At 41.1% G+C, this 21,248-nt stretch overlaps 1 protein-coding gene and 2 non-coding genes across 4 annotated transcripts in view; 1 reads left to right on the forward strand and 2 right to left on the reverse strand.

Moving 5' to 3' along the window:
- Window positions 1–10,561, reverse strand: part of LOC144053568 (semaphorin-4B-like) — a 65,155-nt gene extending 54,594 nt beyond the window's left edge. Inside the window, exon 1 of one of the 2 annotated variants that reach the window (XM_077568143.1) lies at window positions 10,388–10,561. The gene's annotated coding sequence lies outside the window, so the exon portion shown is untranslated. Of the gene's footprint in view, window positions 1–5,966; window positions 6,161–10,387 lie in introns of those variants that run through there. The other variant, XM_077568142.1, reaches the window with a different exon arrangement.
- A 1,727-nt stretch (window positions 10,562–12,288) lies between these two features.
- On the reverse strand, window positions 12,289–12,371 carry trnal-cag (transfer RNA leucine (anticodon CAG)). Its single transcript has one exon. It is a non-coding gene; the product is annotated as a tRNA-Leu (tRNA).
- Window positions 12,372–13,843: 1,472 nt separating this feature from the next.
- Window positions 13,844–13,926, forward strand: trnal-cag (transfer RNA leucine (anticodon CAG)). Its single transcript has one exon. It is a non-coding gene; the product is annotated as a tRNA-Leu (tRNA).
- The last annotated feature ends 7,322 nt before the right edge of the window (window positions 13,927–21,248 follow it).

A 21,248-nucleotide genomic window follows, 5' to 3' on the forward strand; every position in this document is an offset into this window, starting at 1 on the left:
ACCAAAAAAATGACAGTACATTTCAATAATAGTTGAAAAGAAAAACATAACCTGGTCTCACAAAAGTCCACTTGCTTAATTCTAATACACAACAGGCAGGCTAATGAAACTAGCATGGATGTTGCGGTCGCTCTAACATGTCAAGCGACGGATATTTGAGCACAAATATTGCATCTTGTGCAGCTTAGTTATGATGTTCCTGAAATATCCACTGAAGTAGCGTGACGTCATATTTGTCCATGGTTGCTTCCCACCAGCGCTGCAATCACGTTTCAAAAGAACAATCTCAGAGATATGGCGGCGTCTTGGCCCGCTTCCACATCCACGGCCGTTTCCCACATCGCGAACCCGCGCCGGAGTGGGAATAAACACAGAAGCCCGCTGTGCTCCCACAATGCCGAGTTGCAGAGTTCCCATCGGAGAGTGCGCAGTAACAGGATTCCCTCAAGGCCCGCGTTTGACCTTTAGGTTACGAGACGGCAGCGCGGCGCAACATTAACCCTTTCCTCACTCATTTCTTCCCATTAGCACATGTCGAAACATTAACGACGGTATACAAAATGTCACGTGAAAAAAAAGCAACAGAAGATGAAGGGCACTTAAGTTGTCAGCAGCAGATTTCCAGGTTGTTGTTTTTTTCAGGAAATGTACAGCAGAGAAGTTTGTTTGGCCTTCAAGACGAAACTCAAGAGAAGCCCCAAAGCTAACGCTAGCTCTTGTTGCCATGGAGACGGCGACTTCTAAGTGGCGCTGATGGCCATTAAGTGGACAACATCGAGATCTGCGGAACATCCGGGAAGAACCCGTGATAAAGTGTAAGTAGGCGTGGTCAAAGAAGCCTGGGAAAGTGCAGGGCACTCCTGGGGATTATTTCCAAGATGAAACAATCTAGTTTGGATACGAAATACAATTTTCTTTTCTTTTGTGATGCAGACCTCGTACAAGTTCAAAATTAACAAATTAAGAATGACAAATGATTGCGTTCCAAAACGTATGCGCTTGGGGCCATTCAAACGGTTATGAAAGTAGGTTAGCTTAATGCTAAAGATGTTGAAGATGAGCTCAAGGAAATGATAAACCTTCGAAAAAAATGCTACTTGACACAAATATCTTGCTTGGAAACAAAATATGCACGGTAAATATGGATACCTCCTTTAGGGATAAACCGATTATCGGCCGGGCCGATTATTGGCCTCCGTATTTGGCATTTTGGCAAATATCGGCAACGGAACCTTTTCCAAATCTGGAGGCCGACAAAGCTGGTGACTCACTAAGCGGGAACGCTTGCAAACGTAGTGAATTTTGGGCGTTTGTCAGGGCTTGGAAAAAAAAAAAGTTGCAAAGATGATGACGGTAGCTTTAGCAAGGCTGTCTTTCTTGTCACAAAGACATTTTGAACATACAACAAACATACTTCATCGCTATCAACAAAGTTATTATTATTTACTGATTTTTGGACGCTAATATTTTCTCTCATGCTGCAAATTAAAGTCGGTTTCAAATATCGGTTATCGGCCTCCTCGATGACTAATAATGTTCTGTTAATGTCCAAAAATAAAAAATAAAAATAATAACAATATGACTTAGTAAGACGGATTAAAATAAAAGAAGAATGTTAACATTTATTTATTTATATAAACTTTTTATAAAAACAATTTTTTGTTGAGACTGTGTGTAATAGGGAAAGACATGCTTTGATTTACCCAAATATTTCTTTTTCAAAGTGTATTTTAGAGCCGTAATTTTAATTTAATACCGTGACATTTTTTGCTCACGGTTATCAGAATTTGGGTCCATGCCTATTGGGTCAACTTCAATTCACCTGAAAGAAGGTTTGAGCGCATTTTAGGTCCATCATGAAATTTCCCCCGAAAGCTCAAGTTGATCGACTTTCTGAGTGTATTTTGAGGCTCCGCTTTAGTACGAAGAACATAAAACACGTGCCGAGCTGTGTTACATTAAGAGCGGAGCGGCAACTCCAAGTCTGCCCGAGGACGTGTGGGAAGAAACCGTTTTTATTTTGTCTAATAAACGATTCCCTTAATGTTTGAAATCCAATTCAGGAGGGATTTGGATTGGAGTCGGGAAATTTGAATGCTACGCGCTTTCAAGGCCTTTGGGGTAAAAATAGCGTTTTGTTTAAAAGCGACTTGAAAATGATCTCGCCTAAAGTCAACCTGACAAAAGAAGCGGCACGCCGGGGAAGCGCGCTGACAAAATGGAGACACGTGCATATGGCGGCGACGGCATTTGAGATTCATCTGCCAGCAGACGCGCTAGGATTTATTGCGCTTTTGTCTTTTCCGCATTTAGTCGAGCGCAACAGGTCGGCCACCGCTTTGAGCTACTTGACTACACGCACACACTCGCATCGCTTCATCTTATCCTTGAGCTTCTATTACTTGCAGCGCACTTGATCCACAGCCGCCGCCGCCGCCGCCGCCGCCGCATTCCCCCTCCTACAAAGTATTCCACTTGAAGACCGACTTTGCCACGCGATACCTTCCAAGCGAGGATTTTCCAGCGCTGATATAACAACAGGCAGCGCTTTAGCGAGCGGCCAAAGCGTCTGACAGCATCGCACAGGCGGCTCATTGCTGAGGCCGCCGGCATCCACAATGCAAACAATCCGTGATGGTATCGGCCCTTTAGAGTGCCTCGTTGTCAGCCATGAGTGCAAACACACAAATCATGGTGAGAGAAGGTGAAAGAGTGAGGTAAAAAAAAAAATTTTAATGATGTGGCAGCGAGCATGTGGACAGGTGCTCTCGGCTGGCATGGGCCCTTTAGAGTGCCTCGTTGTCAGCCATGAGTGCAAACACACAAATCATGGTGAGAGAAGGTGAAAGAGTGAGGTAAACAAAAAAAATTAAATGATGTGGCAGCGAGCATGTGGACAGGTGCTCTCGGCTGGCATGGGCCATTTAGAGTGCCTCATTGTCAACCATGAGTGCAAACGGACACATCATGGTGAGAGAAGGTGAAAGAGTGAGGTTTAAAAAAAAACATGTAAAAATGACATGGCAGCCAGCATGTGGACAGGTGCTTCGGGCTGGCATGGGCCCTTTAGAGTGCCTCATTGTCAGCCATGAGGGCAAACACACACATCATGGTGAGAGAAGGTGAAAGAGTGAGGTAAAAATAAATAAAAAATGATGTAGCAGCCAGCATGTGTACAGGTGCTGTGGGCTGGCATGGGCCATTTAGAGTGCCTCATTGTCAACCATGAGTGCACGCACATTACAAAGAGAAGGCAGAAGAGTGAGGTAAAACAAATTTTAGAGTGTGGGCGGATGCTTTCGGCTGGCATGGGCCCTTTAGAGTGCCTCGTTTTCAGTCTGACTTGACAGGCCGCCGGCATCCAGAATACAACCAATTCTGGCTGCCATGGCTGCTTTAGAGCGCCTCATTGTCAGCTACATGCACATCACGGCGAGAAGGTAGAAGAGTGAGGTAAAACCATTTTTAAAGGTCTGACTTGACATCCAGCATGTGGACAGATGCTTCGGGCTGGCATGGGCCCTTTAGAGCGCCTCATTGTCAGCCATGAGTGCACGCACATCACAAGGAGAAGGCGAAAGAGTGAGGTAAAAAAACAACATGTAAAAATGACGTGGCAGCCAGCATGTGGACGGGTGCTTTGGGCTGGCATGGGCCCTTTAGAGCGCCCCATTGTCAGCCATGAGTGCACGCACATCACGGTGAGAGAAATGTTACTTGACAGTCAGAGCGTTTTCTGACAGCACGGCACAGGCGGCTCATTGTGGAGGCCGCCGGCATCCACAATGCAACCGCCAGCTGTTTTCTTTGTGGCTCCCTGCAAAGGAAAACAGCAGGCCAAGGTCAGCACAGACGCGCTTTTCTCTGACACCAGACAACAACGAGGAACTCGGACAAGAAGTCTCTGTCACAGGCCGCATCATTATTCCGGCCCTCTAGTGGAATCATCTGCCGTTCCCAAATCTTCGGCCGAGCATGCGTTGAGAGCATCGGCCCGTGTTTTGACAGAGTTATGGCCAAGGTTCCCGCACCGCCGGCTTTGAGACGGATGTCAAGTCGTCCTCTAAAGACGCTGACACTAATGCGCAGTCTCCTCTTTTTGAACTCGGTGCGAACAAAAGTGGCCGTTTTCGGCAAGCTTGAGCATTTGGCGCAATGGCGGAGCACCGAAATAGATGAAAGGAGGCAAACAGTTGCCATCCAAAGCCTCAAGCTGAAAACAATTTGTGTCTTTTTCAAAGTCAAGTCAGCTTCATTCCCACAACTATGTTATTGTGATTTTGATTCTCCACACAAAGACGTGATGGCAACACGCGTGACGTCGCACACGTCTGCGACAGGCTAAGTTTGCTACAAGCTAGGTCGCAAGCCTCATAAAAGGTTCATCATTTCATTTCACGCACACGCACTATATAAACAAAAGTAATGGGACACGAGGCCACTGCAGCCATGAATACGAGACAAGATTCTGTTGTTGGTCACCACGACCTTTGCACCGAAAAGCATCTTCCAATGGACCCAAAGAGTCCAGGGACCCCAATCGGACTCAAGGCCAGCCACATTGTCTCATGTGGACCATTAAAGCAAATTAAGTTGTGACAGACCGATACGTTTTTACCAATACCGATTATTAGTAGGCAAGATAACCGATAATTGGAACCGATATTTTTTTGCAAAAGTATAAGCATCAACATTTTTTTAATTAAGCATGTTTGTTCAAATGTTGTTTTTTTCTCATGTGGAACCCGACACTGACTGTGTGCTTCGTTATTGCCTGAACCAAAAATAAAAATGAAATGACATTTTCAACATGTTCTTTTCATTTAAAATACAGCAAAAAGACAGCTTTGTTTTCAAAAAAAACAAAAAAAAGTGAATACTTTTTATAGTAAATAAAAATGTTAACATAACTGAAATGTTAAACTTTCACCGATGTTAGTTTTATTTTTAACAAAAGCAGCTTCTCTTATAAATTCAAGTGAAATTTTAAATAAATATATACATAAAAATTTCCATGAACTGAACCCAGTTTTAAATTGCTCTAAATCTCTGTGCTTGTGAACGTAGCAAATTTTGCGTCCTCGTCTAGAGTTCATCAAATGTTTCGAAAAAAAGTTCACAAAATTTGTCCGAAAATGGTCAAAATTTCTTTGTGACAGGAAAACCAGTTTGTGACAAGTAAAAACTGCCTGTGACCATCTTTGCAACCTTTTGCAACATTTTACCAACCCTGAAGAAAACACAAAATTCACTAAGTTTGCAAACATTCGCCGCTCAGAGAGAGAACAGTTTTATCTGCTTTCAGATGTGCAAAAACGGCCGATGCCGATATTCGTCAAGATGCTAAGTATTGGCACCGATAATCGGCCTATCCCCTCAAATTAAGTGTGTTTACTACTTTACGTTTCTTTCTAAAAGGATTTGTTCTTTTCATCTGGGCAGAAATTGCAATTGTTCTGAACTTTGACTGCATTTCTTCTTTACCAAACCGTTAACTAGAACAAATGCAAATACACTCATTTATTTGCAAAACCCAATTTAAATGGTAAAAGTACTGGAAGAGATCCTGTACTTTACATTCAGTCTATTCAATTTTCCAAGCCTGTAAAATACAGGGAAACGTTCAAAATCCTACAAATAATCAACTGTACTGTCATGCCGAACATATTTGGTGGAAAGATGAGCGCTAGTGATCAAGTCACCAAGTTGTGGGGCTGCTGCTGCTGCTTCGTGTCAACTCACACCCACTTTCGCCAAACAACACGGGCAGCAGCAGCACACACTTCCTTAGCCACAACATACGCTTTACTCAACTTTACTATCAGGGAAGTGGTGACGTCATTTTTTACAACAGGTTAACTAGAGCACTCACTGCCATCAACGCACATCAATGATTCACGAAGCCACAACACGCACGCGTCGCGAGCACAAGGTCTCTTCGATAAAAACAGACAAGATTGACTTACACGCCTTAACTCGGTTCCAGAAAGCAACAGCGGGTTCTTTTCCCTCCAACAGAGGACGCGCGCGCAAAAAAAAAAAATAAACAAAAAAAATCCTCAGCAAGCTGGTGGAGAAATTCGGAGCAGGTCCGCGACGTCCTTCCTCTCTCTTGTCTTCTCTCTTCCCTCCTGACACTGTCGAGCGTGTGCGTGTGTGAAGCCGCTTCCAACCCAAGTCCAGCTTCGGTCGGCGCTGCAACGCAGGCCGCGCCCACACTGCAGAGGCCACGCCCACAGCGGGAGGCTTGAGTGCCACTCGCCGGCTCCGCGTTTCAAAGGCCTTCGTCAAGCACTTGCCTCGTTCGAGAACGGGGGGCGGGCACCATTTTCATCAGTGCGACTGGGAGGGGCCACATTGGGCCACGTACTTCCCGACCAGATGGATGACAAAACAAATTCTATTTTAAATATGGACAAAATACATGCGCACGTGCAAAATACCTGCTCTTAAAATACTTCATTTTTCATAATACAGCCCTCAACACACACACACACACACACACACACACACACACTTGCATTAAAATGACCATTCAAGGACAAGAACTTTGGTCAAAATTGTAATATTATTGAGATACTGCATTTGTCGTGTGTATCATTCCTTTTCCACCCAAAAAAAAAAATCAAATAAAAAATGATTAGGTCTACTCATGTTTTAATATCTCAACTCAATTTTATTTATAAAGCACTTTGAAACTACCATCGCTCCATACAAAGTGCTGAACATCAGTCCGGCAATAAAAACAGTTAAGACAAAATAGATTCATAAATATCATAAGTCGGTAAGTGAATAAGTAAATATAATAAATGAATAGCACAAAATAAATTAATAAATAATATAAGTAGGTAAGTAAATAAGTAAATACAATAAATTAATAAAATGAGAAATTAATTGATACAAGTAGGTCATTAAATAAGTAAATAAAATAAATTAATAAATAACAGAAGTAGGTGCGTGAAAAACTAAATAAAATAAATTAATAGCACACTATAAATTAATAAATAATATCCCATAGGTAAGTAACTAAGTAAATAAAATAAATTAATAAAACAAGAACAAATATTTAATAAATACCATAAGTAACTAAGAAAGTAAATCAAATAAATTATTAATATAAGAAATCAATTGATACAAGTAAGTAAATAAGTAAATCAAATATAAGAATCGGTGTTAGCACACCTAAGCCATGTGTGTCATCTAGTGGTGAATGGTGATATTACAACTTAAAATTACAGTCGATGCCGGCATCACCCAATTTATTCAATATTTTAATAATTATTTTTTATTTTAATTATTTTTTTCTGGGATTTTTGGTTTGTTTGGTGGTGTGCCATGAGCTTTTTCTCACTCCAGTTTGAGAAACACTGGCCCTAAATGAAAACGAAGAAGTACATATTTTTCAAATCATGACCGTTTTGCCTTCACAAGCAATTTCTGACACTACCGCAACTTGCTTAAGAGGCTGACCCCGCCCCACCCCAAGTCAAGCATTCTCCAGAAAATATTTCTCGGGTGAAGGGAGACATGTGGGCTGGGGGGGGGGGGGGGGTTCGAAATGGGGCGCGGCTGTTTTCTAAAATAGCCGATGCTAATTATACACTTTCGGCGTGTGCCCAGGACGACCACGGCAAAGACGAGCTTGAGGGGTCGGGATGAAGTCACAATAGCGCGGCGGCGTGTCGCCAAGGCGGACATCTTCTTCTGAGCTTCCCACCAGACGTCCAAACGCACGCTGGAGACAAAACAACGCTGGACTTTTTGGGACTGATTTTCCACCCTGATAATGTGACACCTCGCACTTTGATATCTCGCTCACATTGCTGCCATCTGTCCCCTTTTTTCACAGACAGTGAAAACTGACCAGACGGCACTACGAGAGGCTCCGACTGGATTGTGCGATTGAGATCAGTTGAGGCTCTTGGAGAGAAAATGTTACCTGTGTGGCAGAACGTGCTGAACGCCCCTCACCCAACCCGCCCTGCCAGGGAGCTCATCCATCCATCCATGTGACTCACCTCGGGCCCTTTCATTACACACATGCTCATTTTCACTCTGACTATTACTCAGCAGGCTGAAACTGCGCCCGGAGTTCCCGGCACTGCCAGTCACATGTCACAATGTGTGTTCTACTATCCGGTCAGCATTTTTAAGATTCTGTTGCAAAGTGTTTGATCAGAATACGGTAGAGATGGTAAATCCAGGTCCAGAAAGTCAAAACTCAGTTTGGCTTTAGCCCCTCATGCTAGCTAGCCAGCTAGCTCCCTAGCGTGCAAACAAGCACCCGGTAGAGTAGCGAAGGAGCTAGCTAGCTAGCTAGCATGAGGGGCTAAAGCTAAACTGTGGCGGTGTTTTTTTACTTTCTGGACCTGGATTTGCCACCTCAGGAAACAGGCAAAAAATGATTCGTTTTCAGCAGATAACCAAGCATTTTCACCAAACGGGATTCAGCCCTGTAACTTTCCTCCAAGCATTTCTCCGCGTCCAACATCTATAAGCTGAAAATTGGATTTGAATACAAGATGGCCGTATGATCTTTTTGAATAATGAGACGATACAAATGTGTGGCAGCTTTTCCTTTCCTTTAATGTTGCTGCAGGGTCAAGGCAATTAACTCGTCTATCCGTTTAAAAAAAAAAAAAGAGTATCAATTAAGTGGTTTGTCAGCTCGACGGTTTCTTTATTAATTATGTGATCGTGACTCATTAGGCAAACAATAAATTCTCCAGCAAGTAAAAATAATCAGTACAGTCATTGAAAAGAACGCTTCTATCAGTTGGTGCAGTAATTCATTGGCACACTCTCAATAACTCGACTGATCTTGTATAGATAATTAAGCAAACTACAATTTTGTGTTTTTATGCATAATACCAACAGTGACGGACAAATACAGGCTTGGCCATGTCATTGTCATGTGCTTCTATTAGTTCAGTGGCGCAAAGTATCATGGACTATGCAGCTCCCAATGATGTGTTCCGCTGAACCGGGACACAAAAAATGTCTTTGATTGTTTTGTTTTTTAACGGAGATGTTGAAATATTTACTGGTATGACTGACTTATAGGCAAAGGTGGCAAATCCAGGTCCAGAAAGTAAAAACCCGGCTTTAGCCCCAGGTGCTAGCTAGCTAGCTAGCTCTCTAGCTAGCTCCCATGGTGCTTGTTTACCTTTTAGGGAGTTAGCTAGTTAGCATGAGAGGCTAAAGCCAAACTGGGGCAGGGTTTTTACTTTCTGGACCTGGATTTGCCACCTCTGCCTATAGGAGTAATAATCACCACAGTGGCTTAGCTATATTCTAATGCTAATTGCTGCAAAACGGAAAACAGTACAAATATACTTTTTTTTTCCCTGATGAAAGAAGAGACCGTTCTTTCTTTTGGTAGGTTCCATCTTTTTATAGCAATAGAACACAATATTCAGTGGGCCTTGCAAAATCAGTCAAAATCCAGTAAAACAGCCGGGAGTGAAAATGGCTGCGAGTGAATGAGTTAAGTCTTGTATTGCACAACACTTTAAAAAAAAAAAGGGGGGAAAAAAAGAAAATTAATACTAAAACGAAGCAAACTAAATTGAAAAAACTAAATTGAAAAAACATTCAAAACGAAATAAAACTAACTATAATGAAAATTCCAAAATTATAATAACCCTGCTTTCAACAAGGGCTACAAAAGTACACATGGGTTTCCCCTCCCACAAACGGGTTTCCCCTCAAAAGGTTGTGGGCTTTTTTTTATGCTCACTCAGTACGTGAGAGTCCAAAACAATCAGATGGTTTCAAACAAAAGGAGGTTGGAAAAAAAAAGTGTGACATCAGACAGGGAAAATCCTGAGGATGAATTAGTTATGACCGCCATCTACATGCGGGCCAGACGAGACATGAAATATTAACTTGAAGGCAAAAGCAAGTCCTTGCGACGCACAAACGCACGCGGAGGAGCAGAAGTGAGCGAGAGATGACGTCATGCCGTCACCAAATCTGCATGCAGATAACGACACGCAAGCGCTCAGCTGCTGGACTTCTCTCTGCACACGCCCAGTTTTTTTTTGGGGGGGGGGCGGTGGACATCAAACAGTCACTTTGAGAAAATCTTTCTGGACAATGATGTCATCTTTTGGCATGCGCTTGAAATATGCAAATGAAGACAACGCTCCACACCGGAGTAGTTGCAGTATGAGCGAGCACCGGTCGTCTTTTGCCATGGAAACCAGAAAGCGCGCACGCACACACACGCACGCACACACACACACACACCGGGGAAGCGATTGCCATGGCAGCCAAAACCGAAAGCTCCCAGCGGCTCGACCAAGTCAATCAGGAGCATCCTGCACACTCATAACCTCCATTCACACTCTTTGCATGCAGATTATTTTCTCAAACAATGAATGACCTTTTAGCAGAACAGATCTGGTGCTGTCGGTCCGAGAAGATCCTGCGGAGATCCCTGAGAGGATGCCGCTGCTGCTGCTGCTGCTGCTGCTGCTGCTGAACCGGCACGCCGTCTCACACATGCATCCCGAACAGCAGATTGCAAAGGGGAGGGGAGGAAGTATATAAAAAAAAAAAAAAAAGCAAAAAAAAAAAGCTGGAGTGGGGGTTGCTGGAACATCAGCAAGAGCATTACATCATAGGCTGCGCTCAGCGAAAAGGGTGGGGAGAGGAGTGGACGCGAGGAAGGAGGTGCTCCAAATTCAATACGTGCCATCCGATAAGCGCAAAGTGCCCTCGGCGCTCGTAAGCCGACCGGCGGATGAATGAGATCACTCGTCAGGTTTTGCCGTCACAACGGATTTGACGCCATGCGTGTCCGAGGAATATCATCGCGTGACCGTGCAGATAATCGACCGCTGGAAAAGGTCATTTGGACATCTCCGAGCGGTGGACACTTGTTAGGCGGTTAGCATATTTGTCGTATCACAGTTGTCAGGATGAGCCTTCAACAGACTACTGTCATGGTGGACGGGAGTGGTTGAGGGGTGCTGGACCCAAATGTGAGACAGGAATCAAGTGCAATATGTGCAACTTTAATGAAGCACAGAAAAAAGGGTGGACAGACAACCATGACTTGATGGACGTGGACAGGACGTAACTGGACAGGTTGTTACAACTGGACAGGACGTGACTGGACGTTGCGACTAGACGTGACTGGGCTGGACGTTGCGACTGGACAGGACACGACTGGACAGGTTGTCACAACTGGACAGGACGTGACCAGACTGGACAGGACATCGTGACTGGACAAGACATGACTGGACAGGTTGTCACAACTGGACAGGACATCGTGACTGGACAAGACATGACTGGACAGGTTGTCACAACTGGACAGGACGTGACCAGACTGGACAATGCGACTGGACAGGACATCGTGACTGGACAAGACATGACTGGACAGGTTGTCACGACTGGACGTGACTGGATTGGAAGTTGCGACTGGACAGGACATCGTGACTGGACAAGACATGACTGGACAGGTTGTCACAACTGGACAGGACGTGACCAGACTGGACATTGCGACTGGACAGGACATCGTGACTGGACAAGACATGACTGGACAGGTTGTCACGACTGGACGTGACTGGATTGGAAGTTGCGACTGGACAGGACATCGTGACTGGACAAGACATGACTGGACAGGTTGTCACAACTGGACAGGACGTGACCAGACTGGACATTGCGACTGGACAGGACATCGTGACTGGACAAGACATGACTGGACAGGTTGTCACGACTGGACGTGACTGGATTGGAAGTTGCGACTGGGCAGGACATCGTGACTGGACAAGACATGACTGGACAGGTTGTCACAACTGGACAGGACGTGACCAGACTGGACATTGCGATTGGACAGAACATCGTGACTGGACAAGACATGACTGGACAGGTTGTCACGACTGGACTATTACATAAACGGCCAGTAGGTGGCAGCCGAGTATAAGAGATCAACCAGGGCCATGTTGCAAACAAGCTCTTTCCCCCACAGTTTTAAACAGATTGGTGAATAATGATGAAACTATATTCTATATTCTAATGCTAATTGCTGCAAAACAGAAACAGATACAAATGAGATTCTAATCTTTCTTTTGGTATGTACCACGTTGTTAGAGCAATAGAACACAATATTCTGTCGGATTGCAAAATCTGTCCAAATCCAGTAAAACAGCCAGGAGCAAAGGGGGTTGCTTCAGTGAAAATGGCTGCCAGTGAATGAGTAAATAAAGACAGAGAAGACCGGATTAGTTGTACTTTTTTTAGATACTCTTTTAGAAACTAAGCTAGTGCTCCAAAAGATGTTGTCAGAAGTGGGATTCGAACCCACGCCTCCAGGGAAGACTGCGACCTGAACGCAGCGCCTTAGACCGCTCGGCCATCCTGACACGTGAGCCGCATCACAGGATGCCTCTGAACATTCGCGTCAACTGCAGCTATTTTCAGAACGGACTGGCCCAACATCGGAAATATTCAACAGACTTAACAGATACGATTCTTGGGATAGACTTTTTCCTCACATCGCATGAAAATCCCTCCTGCCAAATCGCTCATTTCACGGGGGTTGCCGACGCAAAGTAAACAGTAAGCAAACTAAAAGTAATATGGTCTTTTTTCCTGTGAGTTCATTTGCATATATGTGCTTATTCATATCTCACCGCAAAGCAGAATGAAAACGAAAAAATCGAATAATCGATATTGAATCAATTTTCCTTTTCAAGCTCAATATCGATTCATAAAACCATGAATCGATTATTTTATGTATCTCTTTTTTCTCATAAATTCTTAAGAACAAAGAATTTTAACGGTTAACTTTTTTTTTTGTATCTTACTGTTTTCCTGAAATTTACTGTTTACATGAATTTAATAGTATTTTCTTACATTTATGAAAGACCTGACTAATTGCACTTTAATTTAAAAAAAATATTTACAATTATTGAATTAGATTATGAAAATATATTTTCATCTCCTCCTTGCTGATGTCAGTGTTTGAGTAACACTTAACTCATTTTCTCCAAATTTAAAATATATACTTTAATACTTTTTTTATTTTGAAAACATACAGAAGGCTTTGATGCAGCCTCTGACTTGAAGAGGACGCTTAAAGCAATGGTTAGTTATTACAAAAAAACGGCCAGCAGGTGGCAGCAGAGTCTAAGAGATCAACTAGGGCCATGTTGCAAAAAGCCCTTTCCCCACTGTTTTAACCAGAGTTGTGAATAATGATAAAACTTATCTATATGCTAATGCTAATTGTTGCAAAATGCAAACAGATAGAAATATACTTTTTTTTCCTGATGAAAGAAAAGAGACTATAATCTTTCTTTTGGTAGGTTCTATGTTTTTATAGCAATGGAACACAATATTCTGTGGGCCTTGCAAAATTTGTCAAAATCCAGTAAAACAGCCGGGAGCGAAGGGGGCTGCTTCAGTGAAAATGGCTGCCAGTCAATGAGTTAAGTGATTATAACACGTGTAACTTCCATTAATAAACGAAATCCTTTGACCAGTTACTGCCTACGCAAAATTTACTTTGGAATTTCATATTAGTGCCGTTTTTCTCATGTACTTGACATTGAAGAAGAATCGATGTGCCATAATTAACGGACATCGGATTGAAGTGAATCGAATCGAAGTCAAACTGAACTCTTGTGAGGAAATTACAATCGATACCAAGCCCTACTACTGTGTAAAGCTTACGCAGCGTATCCACCAGTCACATTATTAGGCACAGACGAACAATCGAATGGAACCAAACAAAAATTCTTATCTCAAAACACTCACATCTCAAATCACCTTTCCCCATTGAAATGATTGGAAATGCATCTGTGTACGACTGAAGGATCAATCGAGTCACAAAGGTAGGGTGGCCGAGCGGTCTAAGGCGCTGCGTTCAGGTCGCAGTCTCCCCTGGAGGCGTGGGTTCGAATCCCACCGCTGCCAGCTTTTTTTTATCCAATCGTCCTCATGAGATGAAAAAATGGATTGCTGCTCTGAAACAAAGCTTGCCGATAGGACGAAACGACATCCACATTTAATTGGAAGCAAATGCGAGCAGGCCTGGAGAGGAAACACGGACATCTTACGTCTGCCATCCTGCTTCCTTCTCAGACTTAGCAAGGAAAGAAATAATAATTCGATTTAAATAAAACCACTCAAATAAGATTATTGAAAGCATCCGGAAAACAGTCGAGAAAGCTTAAAGTTAGGGATCTGACATCATCATCATCATCATCATCTTCATCACGTCGGCAGACGCGGCCTTTCAATGGAACAACGCAACCAGCAAACTACAGATACTGTAGGCCAGGGGTGGCCAACCCTGGAAGTGAATAAAAAAGAGAAAATAAAAACGGCTTTAAAAATATATTTCCAAAATTAATATAAAAAATTATATAAAAATAATATATATATATATATATATATATATATGTCAACGGCACTTCACAGACCTGAACCCGTTGATACTGCAGGAGACGACAGAGTTGAAAAATGATTGTCTGCCTGCCTGCAAAGAGCTGCAGCGTTTCAAAGTTGCCAAACGGACTCGAGCACTTCAACAATGACACTATTGAGAGAGAAAGCGAGATGCGGGCGGCTGACCTTGACTTGCGACCTTCCACGCGGAGAATCTTACAAGAGGTCGATTCTGCAGTTTCAATTATGAAACACTAGTAAAGAGTGAAAGCAGTTCCTGTGTACTGGACAAGCGTAAACAAGAGGATGAAAATGTATTTCTGATAGCAACTTTTTTTCTCAAACATCGACATAAAAGGCAGAGTTGTGACTTGGGTGCAGATGTTGCCATCAGCGTGTGTGTGTGTGTGTGTGTGTGTGTGGTGGGGCAAGATGAAGAGCAGCAGTTGCACGTCATTACCATCTTGGAATAGTTGTCTTAATCCCCAGCATGGAGCACTTTTAGCTGAGCGATAAGAGGCTCCGGCAAGATCTGAGTGGCTCTCGTGCAGCTGGCACAATAAACTCACGATCATGCCGGCGAAACAGCGGTCGCAACTTAGTAACAAAACACAAACACTTTCTTAATCGCCAAAATTATGGGGATTTACGGACAAACAGCACACCTATGGACAATTGGACGACAGCGTATTAGGGCCACCTATAAACATATATATTTCTTTAGCTAATATCTAGAAGAAAAAATCTTGTAAATTTGCGACTTTATAAAGTGGCAAATCTGCGAGAAAAAAATCTCACAAATTCTCGAGTTTATAAAGTGACAAATTTGCCACTTTCTAAAGTGGCACATTTACAAGAAAAAAAATCGTGAAAATTTGCGACTTTGTAAATTGGCAAATTTGCAAGAAAAAAAACCTCGCAAATTTGCCACTTTATAAAGTGACAAATTCGCGTAGAAAAAACTTGCAAATTTGTGAGAAAAAATATTGTAAATTTGCCAATTTATAAAGCTGCAAATTTGTGAAGATAAAATATCATAAATTTGCCACTATATTAATCACAAATTTGTGAGACTTGCAACTTAATGAAGTGGCAAATTTGCGTTAAAAAAAAACTAGCAAATTTGCAAGTTTACAAAGTGGCAAATTTGTGAGAACAAATATTGTAATTTTGCCAATTTATAAAGCTGCAAATTTGTGAAGATAAAATATCATAAATTTGCCACTATATTAATCACAAATTTGTGAGACTTGCAACTTAATGAAGTGGCAAATTTGCGTAAAAAAAAACTAGCAAATTTGCAAGTTTATAAAGTGGCAAATTTGTGAGAACAAATATTGTAATTTTGCCAATTTATAAAGCTGCAAATTTGTGAAGATAAAATATCATAAATTTGCCACTATATTAATCACAAATTTGTGAGACTTGCAACTTAATGAAGTGGCAAATTTGCGTTAAAAAAAAACTAGCAAATTTGCAAGTTTACAAAGTGGCAAATTTGTGAGAACAAATATTGTAATTTTGCCAATTTATAAAGCTGCAAATTTGTGAAGATAAAATATCATAAATTTGCCACTATATTAATCACAAATTTGTGAGACTTGCAACTTAATGAAGTGGCAAATTTGCGTAAAAAAAAACTAGCAAATTTGCAAGTTTATAAAGTGGCAAATTTGTGAGAACAAATATTGTAATTTTGCCAATTTATAAAGCTGCAAATTTGTGAAGATAAAACATCATAAATTTGCCACTATATTAATCACAAATTTGTGAGACTTGCAACTTAATGAAGTGGCAAATTTGCGTAAAAAAAAACTAGCAAATTTGCAAGTTTATAAAGTGGCAAATTTGTGAGAACAAATATTGTAATTTTGCCAATTTATAAAGCTGCAAATTTGTGAAGATAAAATATCATAAATTTGCCACTATATTAATCACAAATTTGTGAGACTTGCAACTTAATGAAGTGGCAAATTTGCGTAAAAAAAAAAACTAGCAAATTTGCAAGTTTATAAAGTGGCAAATTTGTGAGAACAAATATTGTAATTTTGCCAATTTATAAAGCTGCAAATTTGTGAAGATAAAATATCATAAATTTGCCACTATATTAATCACAAATTTGTGAGACTTGCAACTTAATGAAGTGGCAAATTTGCGTAAAAAAAAACCTAGCAAATTTGCAAGTTTATAAAGCGGCAAATTTGTGAGAACAAATATTGTAATTTTGCCAATTTATGATGCTGTGACTTTAGAAATTGGCAAATTTGTGAGTTTTTTTTTCTTGGAATATCACTCCCCTCCTCCCCCCAAAACAAAAAACATGTACTGTATGTGGCCCTAATACTCCGTCATACAATTGAGTCTTCAAGGAACCTAAAATTTGTTTTTGGAATATAGGATGAAAACAGAAAACTTTTTTCTCTCATCCATATCGTCAACTTTTCCTCCCTAATCGTAATAATACCCCACTTGGAGCTAATCATCTGCGGACTTGAGAGGCGACAGGTATCAGGCACCTTGTTTATCCTCTCTCAGCGACCTATCAAGTTCCACGTTTCCGTGGCAACCACCCGATTATGTTCCTCGCCCCTTGGCAAGCTTCTCTCGTCACCTGGCCGGTCCACAAAGCTCGAACCAGAACAAAACGTGCTGTTGAGTTTGAGCTAAAGAAAGCCAAGCAGATTTTCCCAGTTGAGGTTAAATCAAGGCCCAAAATGAAGGATGCAGTTAGCGACCAGTTGCGCGCCCAAATTAGCCCTTCGCACATCAGAAGCCGAGCGCCCGTTGCTGCCGGGTCAAATATACACGAGGCAATGCAACAACTGCTCACATTCCACATAGTCGAGCGACAACATGCAACCGCGACAAACGTTTCAATCTCCACCAGTAAGACCAGTATAGCGAGGAGCCCCACAGGAAAACTTTGGAATGTGGATCTGCAAAAAAAAAAAAAAAAAAAAGGAATGTGGATCTGCATTATTCTACTTTCTCCTAATACAAATGCATACCTAAATAAATTAACCCTGAGGATTATATACTGTTTGAGTTTGATTTGACCTGTTTTGTACGTAGCTCCTCTGGTGCCAGGTTATGATTTTTTATTTATTTGTTTTTGCTAATCTGTACCCACAGTTTGGTAATCTGTTACCACAGTTTAGCAATCTGTTCCCACAGTTTACTCATCTGTACCCGCAGTTTAGCATTCTGTACCCACAGTTTACTAATCTGTTCCCACAGTTCACTAATATGTACCCACAGTTTTTTAACCTGTTCCCTCAATTTAGTTATCTGTACCCACAGTTGAGTAATCTGCTACCACAGTTTACTAATATGTACCCACAGTTTTTTAACCTGTTCCCTCAATTTAGTTATCGGTACCCACAGTTTAGTAATCTGTTCCCACAGTTGAGTAATCTGTTACCACAGTTTACTAATATGTATCCACAGTTTTTTAACCTGTTCCCTCAATTTAGTTATCTGTACCCACAGTTTAGTAATCTGTTCCCACAGTTGAGCAATCTGTTACCACAGTTTACTAATATGTACCCACAGTTTTTTAACCTGTTCCCTCAATTTAGTTATCGGTACCCACAGTTTAGTAATCTGTTCCCACAGTTGAGTAATTTGTTACCACAGTTTACTAATATGTACCCACAGTTTTTTAACCTGTTCCCTCAATTTAGTTATCTGTACCCACAGTTGAGTAATCTGGTACCACAGTTTACTAATATGTACCCACAGTTTTTTAACCTGTTCCCTCAATTTAGTTATCTGTACCCACAGTTTAGTAATCTGTTCCCACAGTTTAGTAATCTGTTCCCCCAGTTTACTAATATGTTCCCGCAGTTTAGAAATCTGTACTCAGTTTACTAATCTGTTCCCACAGTTTACTAATCTGTTCCCTCAGTTTACCAATCTCTTCCCACAGTTTAGCAATCTGGTCCCACAGTTTACCAATCTGTACTCACAGTTTACTAATAAATATTTAAAAAATGTATATATATTAAAACACTTAATGAAAAAAAATATTACAGCGATCAAAGTCAATGGTGTGGAGTTTGAAAACACTTTCAAGTGCATGAATGTGACTTCTGCAATGAAGAGTGTACATTGCCGGCATGTTGCATCGATCCAGCTGCAGGCTGTTTTGGCGGCTGACGTGTGTTGAGCGGGATTGATTGCCCGGTAGCAGAGCGGTCGGACGTGTTTGTTTGACACACAAAATGCTGGATGTTGACGTGGATGATCAGATTGGCTTCAAATCTATTTCAAATCGCTAACACGAGAGGAAATGCGAAATTAAATGTACATGTGCTCTTTCAACGACTTAATGGAGTGTTTATTTTCATAATAATTTTGAACAATAGATGTCGCTGTCCAGTCCGTGGCATCACAAATAGCGTTAAATACAAGCCATTTTCATCATATTGTATGTAGTTGGATGTTGTGAAGCTTAACATGTCCACTCTGTCATAGTAAAATATCAATAAAAGCCTCATTGAATTTGGAAATGTCAAACAGCACACAGTCAGCTCGCTAACTGAATTATGGAGCAAACTAAAGGCCCGTGCTCATAAAATGCTAACAGTAGCCAAAAATGTCCTCCCCTGTCATTGTCCTCCCTGTCAGCAAACTCACATAACTTGCCGATTTTAATGTCAATTATCCTCTTGCAATTAAAATAGATTTTTTAAAATGATAAAACATCTACTTAATAAAATAAAATGTGTCATAAAGTGTGGCTACTTTATACAATAAACAACACGTAACTTGTGAGCTAGGGTGGGCAAAGATTCAGAGCCACTTTCAGGTAACCTCCAATTTTCCCACTTGCCTGCGGAGGACAAGAAAGAGGAAAAGCGGCAGTAAAACAGGCCAAAATCCAAATGGCAGGACGTCTAGTCAAGACAAACAAAAAAAAAAAGGCAACTATCACAGGACTGTTATGAAAACACCTGAGAAGTGTTTTCAATTGGCTCGTCTCTTTTCAAAGTCATGAGTCACAGACAAATATTTGCAGCATATGGCGCCGCCAATAAAACCAAAGTTTGCAGCAGAGAAAAGATCAAAATCCAAGCGAGATTGATGAGAACTGACAGTTCGGACCTTTATCCAAGTTTGGCGTGTGATTCACAGATGTTGCTGCTTCACGCATGTGGAATAAAAAACATCAACACATGACGGAGCAATACGGAGACAAATCTGCAAATCACATGTTATGAGCTGCAAAACTGAGCTGGCTTTTCTTCCCTTTTTTTTTTTTTCGAGAGTCTCCGTGTGTACAAAGACGACTTGATGATGGTACGAGGCCGTGTCATTTGACGAGACGCAACCTGCAAAGGTGCGGTTGGGGCTGCGTGGATCATTTTGGAGAGATTCCTTGTTGGCAACTTATACTTATTCCTGTCAAGAGGCACAAAAATGCTGAGCAGCGACTTTACATTTTGAGCGCGTTCAGCGCAGAATGGATCGTCTTCAACCTTTAAAGATACACTTTAACTTTAACAGCCTGCTTAAAAAAAAAAAATAATGCTTGACAGAAGGAAGCTTTTTCTCAGAATCATACTAAGGAGCCTTTTCAATCAATTAATCAAATATTTTTCTCAATCTCAGTGACCTCGACGCGCTTCCTCGAGGCAATTTTGACATTTATTGTTATATTTATTTTTTTATTTTCAAATCTCGTTTTTTATTTTTGCATTATTTTTACTTATGTGTGTGTATTTTTTTTATTTAAAAGTTCCATTTATATTTATTTTTAGTATTACATTTTTTTTATTATATATTTTTATATACATATTTATTTTCACTTTTAAAAATTTATTTATGTATGTATTTTTTTTATTTGGGTAGTTTTGGTCCTCCATATCAAACTGCCAAATTTTCCATGCAGGTATCTGAAGTGCAAAACAACAACAAAAGACTTTTACACCCGTTGTCAGTTTTACTGAAATGTAGACGAGTCAGCGTGGCCGTCAACAGCGCATGCAATCTATCAGGGTGATAACACAATTTAGAACTAAATATTTGGGATCTCAGTAAACGATGTCCATTAAATTAAAGTTTGAAATCGATTGAAAAACACGAGCGAAGCGTGTGAGGAACCACATTTTTTAAAGCAGTACGAGCGTAGTACTTTTTTACGATATGTACGATTCTGAAGCAGAAGGACTCGAATTGCTCTGTTTTTGAGGGTACTGTCAATCAAACAATCAAACAAACAATTACCTTGGAAGTGGCTCGTTAAGCTCTGAAACAAGCAAAAAAAGAGGACACATGCTCACTGGACATGCATGCTTTACGCCATGACATAAGTTTGAAGACAACAAATCACGATTGGCAGAGCGAACACGTGGGGGTGGAGGGGAGGGAGAGGAGGGACTGGAGAACTCACCACCAAATCGACTCTTCAAACGGGGAGGGGGTGGCACAGCGGTACGGTCTCTTACCTACGATGCAACTTGGCGGGGGTTCGATTCCCCGCTAAGGAAAACTAAGGTAAGTCGTTCTCGTCCATAAGCAATGTGTGCTCAGTCAGACTTTGGACACACAAGGTGCACTTCGTGAACATATCTGCAAAACAAAAACCCAAAACCACAAATATAAAAACTCAACAAAACCAATACAAAACCAAAACCAAAAACTCAACAAAACCACAAATATAAAAACTCAACAAAACCAAAACCAAAAACTCAACAAAACCACAAATATAAAAACTCAACAAAACCAATACAAAACCAAAACCAAAAACTCAACAAAACCACAAATATAAAAACTCAACAAAACCAAAACAAAACCAAAAAAAAAAATCACAAAAACTAAACAAAACAAAACCAACAAACAAAAAA

The sequence above is a fragment of the Vanacampus margaritifer genome, chromosome 6 (assembly GCF_051991255.1).
Source record: "Vanacampus margaritifer isolate UIUO_Vmar chromosome 6, RoL_Vmar_1.0, whole genome shotgun sequence".
NCBI lineage: Eukaryota > Metazoa > Chordata > Actinopteri > Syngnathiformes > Syngnathidae > Vanacampus > Vanacampus margaritifer.